The sequence below is a fragment of the Rattus norvegicus genome, chromosome 2, assembly GCF_021556685.1.
Source record: "Rattus norvegicus strain SHRSP/BbbUtx chromosome 2, alternate assembly SHRSP_T2T, whole genome shotgun sequence".
NCBI lineage: Eukaryota > Metazoa > Chordata > Mammalia > Rodentia > Muridae > Rattus > Rattus norvegicus.
Window position 1 is genome coordinate 97525001 of NC_141535.1, and position 17500 is coordinate 97542500.

At 35.5% G+C, this 17500-nt stretch overlaps 1 protein-coding gene across 3 annotated transcripts in view; it reads right to left on the reverse strand.

The window, feature by feature from the left end:
* The window catches only part of Zfhx4 (zinc finger homeobox 4), a 183198-nt gene that overhangs the window by 65512 nt on the left and 100186 nt on the right, over positions 1–17500 (reverse strand).

The window sequence follows — 17500 nt, forward strand, 5'->3', positions numbered from 1 at the left end:
GGCACCACTGAGACTTGGTGTGACTGGCATGTGATAATGTTAGCAAGAATCTCAGCATGTGACTGGACAGTGTGATGAAAAATATACCCTGGGAGAGGGAAAAACAACTTACAAAACTTAATTAGTTTTTGACACTTCTTCATAAGTTATTATCTTTTCATTTGGAGCATTGCCTTGGGACATCAATACATAAGAAGAAATGAAACATTCTTATTGTAAATATGAAAGAAAGATGACTTATATTGCGCCTCTCCTCTTTACATGTCCGTTTGAATAAACAAAATCTCCTTCTGCAGAAGAGGCACTTGAGAAGATGCAAACACATGTCCTATGAATATGACACTGTCTTCCTCAGCTCGTGATTCCATCATGATGCATTATGTAAATTTGATTTTAAAAACGAGGTGGCATTCAAATAAACGTGGTGAAAATAAGGCTCTTAGATGGGCAGTGTTCAAATTATATCTCCCATTGCAATAAAGCTTCCTGTACAGCCAATGTATTTTTAATTCCTTTCCACTAAGGTTCATACCTAGAAGTGATTCACACTGATTACTAAATAACCCTTGTGAGTTGCTTAGTCTTTTGAATTTTAAAAAAATACACTTGCCCTGAGCAATGAATTTCATAAACCGGTAGCTCTCATGCTTGATGAATCAGTCTTACTTTATGCAGTGCAGTGTGGTAGAAAGCTGAGATAAGATATTCTATCCACAAGCTATTCGGAACAATTCATCAGCAGCAGCTCACTAGTCCAGCGATAATACCTGGCTTGCAGATTGTAATGACCAGATTCTGTTTTTATTTCAAACAGGAGCAATTCCGAATACAGAGGTTTTAATTTACATACATTAGTGAGGTTCAAATGTGGCAATAGCTACAAGCAAATTCACTTGCAAACTGTATGCTCGCCTTGCATAATGGGTTCCCTTTAGCAATTACTCACCAGTGAAGTGCCCAGATAAAAATGAAAACAAAGAGAGAAAAAAAATCACGATACATACACCATAGTGTGGACTAGGATAATTGCTGAACCATGGTGAAGGTCACGTTTATATCTGTTTTAGTAATGATTTCATGGACTCATCCTCTGTATTGAATTCCTCATGCAATTTTCATTCTAGTCTGTAGCATTAAACTCTTTCTTATCTGCAAATTTTCGTGAAGTTTCAATGCTAGGCTTCTATTATATGACAATGAAAACACATTATTATAGTAGTAGAAATTACTAATAGCATTTAAAGGACTGAAACACATGCGAACATCCACTAATCTTACATGTGCATGCATGTGCACATGCACACACAAATGCACTTCCCAAAACTTCCCAAATCATACCAAGTGAAACGTTGAGTAAAACCGACAGTCTTGTAATAAAATACCTCTTGTAGTTACATCACTTTCACACTGACCACAGTATTGAGCCTGAATTCCCCACAGCGTCATTATGAGACATTTTTTGCCACCTTTCTGAATCTGAAAAGCTTCCTACATTTAGTGAAGATTAGGTAATGCTGCATGCAATCAATAGCAGCTATCAATTCCGTGCCTTGTTCAGCAGAACACGTTGATTAAAGCGAGGAAGAGGGCTCACTAAATATTGCTTAAAACTGGTTGTTTCTAAAAGCCAATCTGTAGTTTAGGGGAAAATATTACTCCTAGACAACAGCAAATACTGAAATTAAGATAAAAATAAGGGTGATTTAGTTGTCATTTAATAACCATAAGGTTAATAAAACCAAGCATTGGACAGGACTTGAACACATGCACTTTGATTTTCTACCCTCTCGGTTGTTTATGGCATGAGCTTATCATTAAAACATTGAATCTCCTTTCAGATTGCTATGTTTATAATCTATCCAATGGTAACAGACACCAGTGATATTAAGGAAATATAACATTGTCTGGAGAAAAAGTCATGTTTAACTTCACATATTTATGCCAATATTGAGTTTTTAAGTTACAGATCCAAGGAAACTAAAAAGCCATTGGTCCTGCTCCTAGTCTGAATCATGCTCAGAAACACAGATGGAGTGAATATGCAACAATTATCCGGGTCTCTTGGTACTTGCATAAATACCCAGGATGCCCAGGTTGTACTGCTTTCTGGTGGCAGTTGGTTACGAAGGCACAGGTACAGGCACTTTAAGTTAGCAGGGGCACAATCTTTCCTTTCTTTGTTATCAAATACTGATAACAAGCACACTGCCTTTGCCTGGGGGAAGCCTTTATTAGGACACCATTCAATAAACGAACATTAGGTAAGTTAAGAATGATGAGAAACTGGAAAATAGAAAAGAAAAAATAATAATATATTTATCAAGCTTTTTAGTGTATTAGAATACTTTGTCTTTCTAACCAGTTATAAGAATATTGTCAGGAGAAACAGCACTAACTTTTTCACTTTAAGTTACAGAGAAGAAATTAAGTACTTGAAGTTTTAAGAACTACTTGGTGTTGTGGTGCTAAAGACACTATGTTAAAGTGCTTAGACACTTTCTTCTGGGAAGCATCAACCACTGGAGGATTGTGTACTTGCCTTATCATGCATACTATTGCTCCTACTCCCTCTCCTGTACCACAGATGAAACTGGGCAATATGTTGTTGAAGACATCTTGGCATGCATTAAGAGCACCAAAGATGGAGATTCACCCCTAACAAATTCGGTCTATGATATGGGAGTCAAAACACACATTACACCATAGTTTCTCTAAAAGAGACACTTCCTAATGCTGGCCTGTAATAAGAAATCATATTCAATCTGTTTCATATCTTTGTGTATAAGCATGTATAAGTCTCCTGATGCCATTGCTCTGTAAAGGTACAGCCATTGCATACTATTTTCTCCCTAAAGTGTTTCAAACATTGTAATGATATGTCAGCTGGCTTTCTTATGAGGAAGTGAGGTCATTTCTGCCTTTCACCTTTTGATATGATTGGCATTATTTCCCAATATATGTTGTCCACTCTAGTCATTAGATGTACTGCCCTACCCTATTGGTAGTTGAACCTTTAGGTTCCCAGCCTTTGAGAGCTCTAAGAGCTTCTCAGTGCAATTGTATTTCTTTCTTGCTTTTGGGCTCCATATAAGATCTTCCTTGTCTTTTGTCCTTCCAGAATAATCAATTGACCTAGTATTTCACTAAATGTTTCAATACCCATGTGGAAATGGTTGGTTCTCCAACTTTGAACAAAGGTCCTTACCAATAGGTGTTGGTGAGTATACGTGAACCTGAATGTAAAAGAGTAAGCCTATAACTACCTAAACCAGTGCATGTTAGACAAGCTAGAGGACTCAGAAACCTTTGTCTAGACCTTCACTTAAATATCTAAATTTATTTTGTTATAAAGATTACACAAGTTTTAAACTAGCATAGCTGTTCTTTTTCATGGTAACCTTTTTACTTTATTTTCAAATACAAGGAAGACTGCTTTTTTTCCCCCTTGTACTTTAGCTAATCATTTGTCTTTCTGGTATCAGTGTTCTTGCAGCTGCATACACCCTGTCTTCCGTTTTCCTGAAGACCTGAAGAGAAGTTGGAGAAAGCTACCTCTTACTTGAGTCTCTGCTACGGGGTTAGCGGCCAAGCAGACACAACAGACTATAAACATATCCACAGAGACGGCATCAGCCATTGAAAAACTTTTCCTCTGCTCAGGAAGAAGAAAGAAGAGTCCTGTGCTAAGTTCTATTTTAATAATATCTGAAGAAATTATAGAATGATTTTGCTACACACACACAAAATCACATAAACTATATTCATGAAACTCTGTCTTTGAATAAAACTATAAATGAGCAGAGAGTCTTTTGTGGCTCTTCGAAAAGAAGAGTGGTGAATGGTAAAAATGAAGCGTGGGAATGATTATAGTCTGCACTGAACACTATTCCTGCTTGATTTTAATATTACAGCATAGAATCTACTGTATTTATAGTATAATTAGTCACATATGTTCAGGGCCAAAATCTGTAATCATCACTGGAGGGTACAGAGGCCTTGAGCAGAAGCAATCTGTGGCCGTACATGATGGAGAACTTGCCAAAGCATCCTTTCGTGAATCCTGGCTGTGGTGTTCTTCTCAACTGATAAAAGCATGAGGAACCCCTTATGATACTAAGCTGTGGAACAAGCCTGCCTGTGCAACAAGACCCACTTTAGAGCTTTCAGCTGATGAAGTGAAAACTCACTTACTCCTAGCACTTCAGAAAATGCTGGCCTTGGAACAGCATCAGCTCAAAGCATTTCCAACTTGGAAGTCATTATAGTTAATACATGTATTTAGATTGGGGAGGGGGGTGTCTTGCTTTGCCAAATGCAGTTCCAAGCACACATTTATAGCAGAATCAGAAAGCTGTGAAATGTTGTGTTTTTACTAGCTAGAGTGGCGCACTGTCATAGGAAACAGGTCCATTAAAACACTTAAAATGCTATTTGGGTTCATGACATAGAAGAGAAGGGTCCAGTGCACATCAGGTCAGGTTTTCTTGTTCAAGAGAATCAATTTGAAGTGGAGTGCATTAATTACTTCAACTGTGACATCAAGGGAGCTTTCCTAATCAAAATAATCGCAGACATTCTTAAGTATCACGTTTATTTTCTTCATATTTAGTGTTTTATTTGACTTTTCAATAGTAATCTCACTACTAACCACAGTAGTTGCTGGGAAAGGGATTTTAAAAAATGAGAAAGTCTACAAAAGGGAAAGGGAAAAAGACACACAATGAAAATACAGCAATCTTTCTCAGAGTCTTTAAAAAAAGAGTTAGTCTTCAATGAGTCCAACTTGACTGACAATTACATCAAATTCAACTGTGTTTAAGGATTGGGGATCTTCAGAAAGGAGGAAACGTGTAATTATTTTCACAGGAGCCCCTCAAAATTGACCTCTGAGGATTATAGAGGCTGAGAGCAAATAAAATGCATTTTAAGTGAGTTTGTTTCTAAATATATTCATTTGCACAGAACACTCCATTTTGTTTATAATTTGAAATTAAATGGGAATTATGCTAATGTAGTTTATTTTTTTAAAAATTATTCTTGCAATAAAAAGACCATCTCTCATTTGAAAAATCAACAAGTACATATACCTGGTTTAAAATATGTCAAGTGCATATAGTTTAGATATAGACTGGTCTAAATTAATTTTAATTTATATATGTATTAATTTAGTTTATATATGTATTAATTTATATATGTATATATATGCCAGAAATCTATATTATTTCATTCTCCTCCAATAATTTTTTTTCTATTCCCCCACTCTCGATCACTATTTCATTCCTAATTAAAGGCAGGGAAAATTCTCCATTCCTTGGGAGGTGACACACTTCCCCATCATTCTGTGCTTTGCAGGAGGTGAAGTGCCCAGTAATGCTCATTGTTATCACACGGTTACAGTGTCCTGAGAGTATGGACAAGTTATTAGGTCAGACACTAACTTCCTAAGTGGAAAAATAATGTGTGTTCTTTGTGAGCTCCTCAGCAATGGCTGAAGTCAGTGCTAATTAAGGCCCCATGGCAACATGGCTCCAGAGAGGTCGGTGACTTCTTTCTGACGCCTAAACCTTGCTCCACACTCAAAGGAACTGCCCCTAATCTGAAGCGATGTGATGTAGAGCTGGCCTTTCAGATCCACCGTATATTTAAAGGAAAATGACAGTTAATGGCAGGGGTGTCAAGAAAGAGCAGATGGAGGAGCTCCGAGAAATGTCACTTTGCAGCTAAGTTTACCTGCAATTAGTTATTGTGTTGCAGAAGCAGGGGACAATGGAGCCCTGGGCACCATTTTTAGGACTTTGGTCCTAAACTGCTTGGAAGGACAATGTTCATCAGACAGTCCCTGGGATCGACAGCTTCTTCCAAACTAAGTGGCATCTGTACTCATTAGGGACCAGCTCCAGACTTCCCTTTCCCAAAGCATTGCTCTGGCCTCGTGGTCTTCTAGAATTATTAGACCACAATGGTTTTACTGATTATAATAATAGGAACACAATAATAAATTCAGGATAAAGAACATTCTGTTACATTTCTTTATGGGAATAAGTCACTGTGGTGATTAATCTTGGAGTCAAATTTTTTGCCCCTTGAGGCACAGAGCTTGAATAACATTCAAAGGAAACTCAAATAACATTCAAAGGAAAAACCCAGATTTATTGTGAGTTAGTTTTCATAGATACCTGTACTGCTTTCTAATTACTTGAAAATTGTTTGACTGGTGGGCTCAAATACTTTCCTTGCTTTTGTTTTTTAATTTCAACTAGTTCTTCCTACATATCAGCACTTCGTCTGCATGCTGTGAATGGACACTATATGTCCCACAAGACTTCTTGTTGCTATTATTATGCTCCATAATCATTTTTCATACTTCAACAGCTAAGGATGAATCAGAGTCCTGACTTTGAGCTCCAGGTTTTATAAAATTTGCATAAAAAACAAATGGACACTATGGCACCAGGCTTGTAATCAAGTCTTAAAGTCTCTTACAAAAATAGATTTCAAGCTTAAAAATTTTTTCTGCAGGTATTTTTTAAGGCTTCAGGGTTATGTAATTAAAAGCTGCTTATCAAAGTCAGGGCGCCTATTCATACATTATAGGATATATTTATTGAATGGTATTCAGTCTGTATAAAAACATTTTTCATGTGAAAACAGTAAGGTTTAGTGCATACTAAAACTTGTACATTGTTGTATACAAGAAAGATATAAGAGGAGTGAATACACAAAATTGTGGTACATATACACAGTGGAATACAACTGAGCTATTAAAAACAGTGACTTCATGGAATTCTTAGGCAAATGGATGGAACCGGAAAATATCATCCTGAGTGAGGTAACCCAATCACAAAAGAACACACATGATATGTAATCACTGATAAGTGGCTATTAGCACAAAAGCTTGGAATACCCAAGATACAATTCATAGGCCACATGAAGAAGAAGGAAGACTAAAGTGTGGATGCCTCAGTACTTCTTAGAATAGGGAACAAAACACTCACAAGAGGAAATACAGAGACAAAGTATGAAGCAGATATTGAAGAAAAGGCCATGTTTTCACAAAGAAAGGCAGAGACTGCCACACATGGGGATCCATCCCACGTGCAGTCACCAAACCCAGTCACTATTGGGGATGACAAGAGGGGCATGCTGACAGGAGCCTGACATAGCTGTCTCCTGAGAGGCTCTGCCATTGCCTGACAAATACAGAGGTGAATGCTCGCAGCCAACCATTGGACTGAAAACAGGGTCCCTAATGGAGGGGATAGAGAAATGACTGAGGTAGCTGAGGGGGTTTGCAACCCCATGGAAGAACAACAATATCAACCACCAGACTCCCTACCTGGAGCTCTCAGGGACTAAACCACCAACCAAAGAGTACACATGGAATAACCCGTGGCTTCAGCTGCATATGTAGCAGAGGATTGCCATGTTGGGCATCAATGGGAGAAGAGATCCTTGGTCCTGTGAAGGCTCGATGCCCCAGTGTAGAGGAATGCCAGGGTGGGGAGGCAGGAGGAAGTGGTTGGGTTGGGTGGGGAAGCACGCTCATGGAGGCAGGGATGGGGGGAGGGGATAGGGGATTTCCAGAGGGGAAACCGGGGAGAGGGATAATATTTGAAATATAGATAAAGAAAATATCCAATAAAAAAGAAAAAAGACAGATATATACTAATTATAGAATAGAACTCAAGATACTAGAGTTCATTCATCCCACAGTATTCATAATACAGAGTTGAAGTTGTAGACCCACTGAGAAGTTGCACTGCTTCCTCTAACAACACACAACCCAAAGATTAGCATCCTGTTTCCTGTGTTCTCAAACCAGCATGATTTTTCCTTCTTAACCTAGGTTCAGAAATTATCACAAAACAATTCCTAAATTGAACATAAAAACACATATCTTCAAATCTGACCTACGGCTTTGGTATTCCTTCCATTTTTAAAGACCTTGTCAAACTGCAAACGAATAGTCCTAATTACAGAAAGAGCTTCTTATTTTAAAACACAGAAAATCTTCTATTTTCATGTAGCTAGAGTGTTTCTCTATTCCCCAAATTGAACATATCCAACCAACATGTACTTTGGAAACAGATAATGAGACTTGCACAAACAAGTAATTCAGAAAAATACTCCCTTGCTGACTAAAAAGTACTTGATTGAATACCAAGGAAAAGACATATTTTTTCCCAAGGTGAAGAGGAAAAACTTTTGCATTATTTTTAGCCCAATGTTTTGTCAATTTCTTTCTAATTGTCATTGTTTTAGCAATATTAAATATTAAGCAGAAGAACTTATCAAAATTGTTTTTATACCAGTCCTTATAAGAAACAGTCTAACAACAAGAGTTTCTTTTTTAAATCTGCATGACAGATGCCTCTTGGCCCCTTTAAACATTCATTTCGTGTTGAGTTGCTATTACTCAACCAAGGAGGACACAGCCAACTATCCCTCTATATGCTCGTCAGGCTGGGGAGATGCTCAAACTTTCTCTTGGGAATTCAAAAGGTAGTAAGCCTCTGTGGCTGAAGAATTCCAGTCTGGAGATTACGGTGCTGAGTGTTAAGGAACTGTGTCCCACAGCACCTCCTCCCAAAACACACAGTCAACAAAACAGAGGGCTGCCACTAGTCCCACAGGCCTAGAACTATATAGTATACAGTTCTTTCACAGCAATTACTTGTTGATTCTTTAGTAGAGAATCAAAAATAGTTTTATTAAATTAATAGTTTCAAACCTTGTTATCAGTTTGTTCATTTTATGCCAATATATTTTTAATACAAATAGGTGACACATCTAAATGAGAATATATATATATATATATATATATACATTTTACATTTTTTGTTTATTGTGAAATGCGGTTGGTTAACTTTTCAATAATATTATTTTAATAACACCTTATTGTCATTCTTGGTAACAAGTATGGTAGGATGGTGTTGGACCAGAACACTTAGCTCGTTGTTTTTCAAATGTGACATTTTGTTAAATTCCTTAATGTATGTATCTAGGATGAAAACAGATATAATGATAGCCACTGAAATATAGATGTGATAAGGGTCAAGTTAATAGAATTTATCAAAACTGTCACAAGGTAAGAGATAAACAAGTTATTATTATTGCTTACTTTAGAATCCTGAACAATTTTTTGTGTAAAGTATACTTCCTGGACCACTTAATTATACAGAAATAATTTATTAAAATATATCCAGATGTACAGGACAATTTTCTATAGTACCCTAGGATGCAAATATAGATAAGTATCAATAGAACAACTCTTGGATTTTGAAATACATTATCAAGTAATGAGGAAAGGATGCTTTAGGGGTTGCTGGTATGCCACACGAAATCAAATCTGAAACAAATTCAAGTCATGTGGGTCATTTTAAGTGGAATTCTATTATATACTTACACAGACAACTGATGTCTCAGAAGATGTTTGGGAAGTTGACAATTTCTCTGTGCATATGCACATACATGTACACAGTATATAATAGGCTAAAATGATATTACTTGAATAGACTTATTATTTTAAGGATATGATGATAGTTTCCAGTTCCATTAATAGCACAGAAATTAAACTTTGAAAACCCTGACAAACCAATAAAGATAATTCAAATCTCAAATACACAAATTGAAGTGGACATTTGGTAATTACCTAACTAATTTGATTAACTGAGTTGAGTAAACTAGATACTTATGAACCATGATCTGTGTTGATCCTGAATGCTTACTTTGACTGCATAAATCAATTTAGACTGGTTAAATGCTAAATGTACTGTCTTCATAGCATAAGGTGAAAATGAGATTCTGTTGTCATTTTGCTATTTTCATTAAAGTAGAAAGCTAAAAAGAATTGCTTACAATGATATTCATTTGCTTATTTCCTGACAAAATACTGTTTTTGCACAGCAGAGTCTAGAGGCTCACTCGTTATCCATGATAATTTTGTGCTATGAGTCTCCATTAGAGCACTTCAAATAAATGTTTCTTTCTAATTGCACTATTATGTTACAATCAAAAGATGGAATTTAGCCAAAATGTTTATTTACCATCTTGTAGACAGTCAAAACAGTCTGTTGATGCATTCTTCAATATTAATTCCTACTCACCCACGAGTGGATTTAGGCCAAAAGGCTTGATGGCTCTTTTGAGAACTTCTATATGATTATGTGTTAGTTTAGTCTGATAAGAACCAATAGCCAGACCTTAATAGAAGTCACTTAATATCAACTCAGCTGATTTCTTTGTCTACCCACAGATTTGTACATAAATACTCTAGATGCTAGCTTTCCAGTATGTGAAATAACACACTAGTGTGAAATAAATGTTTTCATGAACTATTTTATTGGAGTACTCAATTTAGTCATCGAGGAAATGTAGACAACAGGCTAGCATGATCTGATAGATCCCATAAAAGAGTATACAGCGCAGCAATAATGATCAAGTTAAAGTGCTCACTTTTAGGCTCTAGACCTTATGCTTCTATTTTGAATATTTTTTTCTTTTTTTATACAATGAACTTTAAATTTTGCTCTTTATCATGAACTAAGATTATGTGAGATTATATTATATACGCATTTAATATAATAATTGACATCAGCCACCACTGATTTGGAAGAATTTCTGTTTCTAACAGAAAACAAACAAAATGGGGTTATCAAAACCAAGAGCCAAGGTGCAAGACTGGAGCAGAAAAACTGATAATTAAAGAATAAAATTGAATGTGTAATTGAGATTCACATTGTATGATGCAGGAGACACCATGAATGAACCACTGATGAAGGATATATATGTCATAGAGTATTGAAGAGAGAAAAGGACAATAGCCTACAAAAAGACACAAAGAGGTAAAAGGCAGGAGACGAAGAGGAGAAAGAGGGAAGATGGTAATATTGTGTTTATAAAACATGAACAACACTGCAAATAATACTACAAGATCATGGGTCTTGGTTCATGTTAGGAATGAAGTTATTGATAAAAGGTAGGATTTCCCAGCCAGGATCAACTCTCTATGGTACTTTCTAGTCTGATGTGATTGCTTCCTGAGAATACTCCAAACTTCTTGTTCTTCAACGATCTTGATAGGTACAACCTCTGTACTATCAGGTAGGTCATTTATCCTGAAAATTCTCAATTTCCTTATTTTGAAATGGGGAGCCTGATAATTCCAAAAGCATATGTGTACAGTGTGCAGGTAAAACATTAATGTCCACACATCTAATTCAGGGAAGGTCTGCTAGCAACATCACCATCATTGCTAACAGTAGCCTTTTCTTGGGCCTACTTCATGCTTCATATTCATGTAGGCTATGTTTTAGCTAAACTATACTCATGTCCTTTCCAGTATACCCAGAAGTTTTCAAACTCAAAGCCTTTGTTTACCATACTTAACTTTGGAGGCTCATGACCTCATCACATTCTTCTCTCAATGCTGAAATCTTGGCCACACTGAAGTTCTCATATCCCAATGTCCTTCATTTTGCATTGGTTTTTATTATGTCACTTTTTCTAGGCTCCCATCACCTTGTTTCTAGTTTATCTCATGACACTTCATTATAGTCATACATTTCCCACCCTTAAGCTGTATATGAAATGTAAACTGAGATGCAAAGACAGTTTGGGGGTTGGACTCTGTCCAATAACATGACAATAAAATGTCGTTTAATTTTTACTGAATTAAAAGCAGTTAAATATAGGATGTATAGTATTTATATACAGTGGTTATGTATGGTATTTACAAGAAAAGATACATATAACCCTAAATTAATAGACTTGACTTATGGCAAAATAAACATATTGGTCATTAGATTTTTCCATTAAATGACAAACAATCATGCTATGATTGGTGACTACAAATAAATGTTGTGCCTTGAACTGTACTCCATCATGGTAAACATTGTTCTGAAGCTTTTGCACTCAAATATGATGAACTATGTTTTTCCCTGCTAAGGTTTTTTAGCTTCCAAATTGAAGTTCACGATCCATGACAGTACTTTCATGTCTGAGAATGTTATGTCAAATTTTGTATCAATATGTATTAATTTTGATATTTTACATTAAAACTTTATTATATCTTACAAAAACACAGTAGGGAGCATGGGAATATAACTCAACATTAGAGTGCTTTCCTTCTGACACTCATGGTCTTGGATATATCCCTATGTGTCATTTAGCTGGGACATAGTATTATCTTACATATTTCCTATTTTATATAAATTGGCTTCCAGGGGTTATTAACACAAAACCCGGATTCTAAAACTCATCATATCTAAAATAGAAATATCTATAAATTTGACATGTTTAACATATTTATTTATAACATCACATTTCTTTGTTCTCTATTTCTAAATATCTGACACCAAGCCTTTCTATGAATTGCTTCAACAGTGAGTTTGTGGTGACCAAATATCTGACTTGAAGTCATTTTTGCACATGTACATGTTCTGTATGATGCTTGTAGCATTCCCTGGTGAAAATGAGAATGAGGAAAGAGAATGCCAAACAGAATTTTGTCACTGATTCCCAATGGCCCAAAAATGGGAGAAGGGGTGGTTATCATGGAAAAATAACCTTTTCCCCAGTATATCATTAATGTCTATAGTACAGTTAAAGGTGCATAATCTAGAATAACAGTGTTTTTCAAATGTTAGTTTTATTCCTAAGATATAGGAACTCTATAAATCTATAAATAGAAAATCTCTCCAAGCCTTCATTTCAGCACCTGAAGCAGAGAAATCAAGTCACCACCAGGATTATTTAGGGAATTCCATGAGTTCAAGAATCCAAGGCAAATAAATATTTGCTTCTGTTATTATCTTTGGCAAGTCGATTCAGACTCAGTCAAAATCTGCATGGATATTTTTTCAATACAGAAGGATAATATATGCACAGAAAGTAGAGAACATGCAAGCCAAATACTCACTTGCCTCAGAACTTTCTACATAATTGATAAAACCATGACACTTTATTCTAAACCCTGAAAAATTGCCTCATTTCTCCACATTTGTTGACCCCGTTGCAATTATTTCTACGGTAATATTATTCATTTTTAGTTTTTACTAGATGCTCATAGTAGAAAATGCTAGTTTATACTTTATAAAAATATTTATAAAATATTTTCAAAATATCTAGACTATTACAAATAATTTTAAGATATAGACTTGTCAATTATTCAGGTATTAGTCCATGTAAATAAAATTTACTGGATTTAATATGGTAATGCCTCATAAATATTCCATTATTCATTATAGAAAACTACTTAAAAGAGAAACAACTTTCCCTTGCAAATTTCTGTAAACAAAATTCAGTATATTTAATATTTTGATGATTAAAAATTTGGTTAGTTTGAACAAATAAAACATTAATATTTCATCAGATTTTGTCTAGATTAAAAGGTAGTATTAACATTGAATGATTGGATTTATTACAAATAAAGAAAGCAGACTAATATTACCTATGATTAATTTACTTCACATTTTTAATTTGTTGAGTTTTGCAATATCTCAGACCAAGTAAATACATCAAGGTAGCATAATTAGAATATTTATGGTCACGTTCTGTTTGAAGTTGAATAGGCTGGAAATTAAAGACTAAATCCAATCTAGTGTTTTGATATATTAAAATATAAAAAAATCGCTTACTTTTTTTGGAAAAAAATTGTCAGTATGCTTAAGAATGAATATATGAAAGATGGTCATTTTGCTAATTACAAACAGCTCAGGTGTTAAATGTCATAGACGTTAACTTTTTAACAGTGAACCAGCAGTATTCTGTTGTACTTTTTTTACTGCCCTCAAAATAATTACAGAGTGGAGCAGGAACTGTCATTCATGGCTTTCTATTCCATTGTGTGAGGAGAAAAAGAAAATAGTGGACTGCACATTAGCACTTCAGCCAGTGACATGAAAGATTCAGATGTATATTAAATCTCACACATGACTACCTTTCTTTATTAAGGTAAAAAATACTTGCTTACATACATTAGGTTCTGGTGCTTGTTTGACACCTACATTAATATTGATAGCCTATGAACATTTATTTTCATAGTTCCTAAGTCAATAAGTAGAATAAACATTGCAAAATTAGGTAACAGAAATGGAAAGAAATAGATAAAACACTCTTAAATCTAAAATTATTAGTAGTAAGAACGCCCAATATTGCTAGGATTTTTAAAAATATCAACCCAACAGCAATATATCAAGAGGCTTACACAGCTGTGACTATAATCTAGTTCCATTTGTCAAACAAGAAATTTGATGAAGAAAGATTCTACCAAAATCGGGTACATGAGCAATAATAAGATGATATTATGTGAATAAGAGATTGATGTGTTTAGAAGCTTGGTTCTTACCATTCTATTATTTCATCTTTTATATATTATCTTCAAGGACAAAGGGAAATTTCCAAGGAATAATTCCCCATGAGGGTAACAGCACATTAGGTGTCCACATGATAATTGTGACAATGGAGAATACCAAGATATTGTGTTTGAAAATCTGAAACATCATCCTGAAAACAGGCAGGATCTTGGAATTTTTGTCAGAGAAGTTGTTTATTTTCTTCTAAAATATCAAAAAATTGTAAAGCCCTTTTACTTCAAGGCAATGTCTTGCTTTCATTAATAACTAAATATATTCCAACGATGGATATTTGAGGTAGGTTTTGAAGTATCTAATTTTTGCTATAGTAGTAAACAATACTATCATGAACTTAGATTATGCAAAGACTTTGTATATTACACAAAGACATGGTAAATAGACCTTTCATATTTGCTATGAATAAGGAGAGAAATGAAGCATTTTTTAAAAAGGAAATACTGTGATCTATTTTGTTGCTAATGCTTAAATATAAATGCATTGCAATTTTAAGAATCAAGCCATTGTTAATGTCCTGATGTGCCATCATTTAGCTGAAACAAAATGGCCAAAGACATTGTAAAATAACACTTCAGGGGTGGTTCTTTCCCAAGTTAGATGAGCTAAAATAGTCTAAAATAGTTTTATGGTCATTAAAATAGACCATAAAAGTCTTTCTTTCTAGCAGTTGGTAAAAGAAGAGTCAGATAAAAGTGATGTCCTTAATAATAATCATCTCTGTTAGATTTATGTTGTTGTTTATGTGAGTTCTGGAAAGGAGTGCCATTTCAGACTTGCATCTACAAGAGAAGCCCTTCCATAGGACAGGTACTGAAAAACAAAGGCAGGAAGACAACATCTTTCTGTGCTTCTCTAATGCTGTTTGTGCCCCCTCTAACAAGATGTTTGTAAAGAAAAGATGTATAGGAATGAGTAGCATTGAAGAATATCTTGAACTCTAGTGCCTGGGATGTTCAGAGCATTAAAGTTGACTAATGAATGTCAATGATGCCCTTGAAAAAGATAAAGGGTCATTTTAACAAGTAATGAAACTGCTGAGATTATGTGAGAGGCATACTCTTCTTCACCCAGGGGTCACTTCTATGCTTAACAAAGTGATGTAAAATGAACTGTTTTCATAAACAGATGGTCTTTAGATAATGGTTTGTACTTTTTAATTTCCTTTTTGGCAGTACATTATGCCAAATGTCAGCCGTGTCAATAGTCTTCATTAGGCATTGCCTGATATTGCAGGGATGATTCCTACAGACATCCAGCTGTTTCTCAACTCAGTATTACATATTGGAAGTAGATAAGAGTATGAAAGCCCAGAAAGATAAAAAAAAATCGATATTCTCAATCAATGGGAAGCACGTTATATCAAATTCCCAAATTAAAAGAGGGAGGTTTCAAGTATTCTTTATTTCTTTCCTTATTTTTCTTTTCATCTCTTTTGAATTTCCACCTTTCAATGGCAATCTTTTAAACACACTAACTCCAAAACCCCTTTTGTTGCTAAACCTTCTTATTAACAAGGAATAAGTGATGCTCCATTTACAGCAGTTTCAATTCATAGAGACTGCATGTGGCCTGTCTGAGCACGGACAGACAGACCATACACTGCAGAATAACTAAACCTATAAATCTCCAGAAATCCCTCACATCTCTTATGTTTACTTTAGGCTGCTGATGAGCCTGTTGGGCTCTGGACAGCGGAAATTACAAGCGCTCAAGCTCTAGAAGGCTTGGCAAGAAGAAGCTAGAAATACCAATTGGAGGAAAAGAAAACGTAACTGGGTCTTCATATCCAGCTTTGGCTCCCATTCACATAGTTGAGATTGCAGCAAGTGAGATGGAAATTCCATCGAAATGAAATAAATTGAGTTCAGAAAATCCTACCTGGGCCAGTAGTAATGATGCCTAATATTAAACATTTAAACTATACTCCACACACTTTATGGAATTGGACTAAATTTAACAGTGTTATTCAGTTACTTATATTCTGTGAAAACTTTTACTCTTAGCCTGTGATCACTGTCCTACCATCTGTATTACCAGAAAAATCTCCTAGTAATCAATAAATGTTGGAAGCCATTGCAGTAATTGCTAACAGGTAAGGAAATGCCACTAGAAATATTTTATAGTCACGTGTTTAAACATCACTGGAAATTTGCTCATAGCTACTGCCAAGGGAAGGACTTATTTTTAAAATATATTCTACGCAGTGATAAAAATTTAGTAAGACAAAAATATTCTACTCAAATTATGTATCTACAGTGCCAAAGGAATCAAGTAAAAAGGCCAAGTCCACGATGCCCATTCTCTTTAGTCTGGCTACTCCTTAGAAGTCGTTAGTTTTTAAAACCAAGTTAACTTTTTTTTATTTTGAAAGTAGTCATATGACACACATAAGCAATGGTATTTTTAAAATGAAGCCAGACTTTGTGACATACACCAGCAGTTCTAGCTACTTGGAAAGCTGAGACAGATTGAAAATTCCAGGCCTGCCTGGGCAATGTAGTGAGAATTCACCTCAAAACTAATATTTTCTTAAAGTAGGGTCCAGCCATGTGGTAAAATTCTTACCTAACATGCATAATGCCTTTGGTTCAAACCTCAGCACCCTATACTGAAGGAAGAGCATGAGAAGGGGAATGGGAAAGAAATAGAATTCCTATGACGAAAAGGCTGTATCCAACACCTCAGATTTGTTAAACCACACCAGTTCCTATGAGATCACATTCAGTAGCAAGAAAAAACAAGTAAATGATAATATAACAATCTACTGAAGGAGCTGAAGGGCTTTGCAACCCCATAAGAACAACAATACCAACCAACCAGAGCTCCCAGGGACTAAACCACTACCCAAAGAGGACAGACCCATGTCTCCAGCTGCATAGATAGCAGAGGATGGCCTTGATGGGCACCAATGGGAGGAGAAGCACTTGGTTCTGCCAAGGTTGGACCCCCCCCAACCCCCAGTGCAGAGGAATGTCAAGGTGGGGAGACGGGAAGGGGTGGTTGGTTGGGTGGGGAAAAGGGGATAACCTTTGAAATGTAAATAAAAAATATCCAATAAAAAAAGAATGACTCCTGGAATATAGTTGGAGATATAAGTAAGCCTTAAGAAGCGGACAGAAGAAAATAAA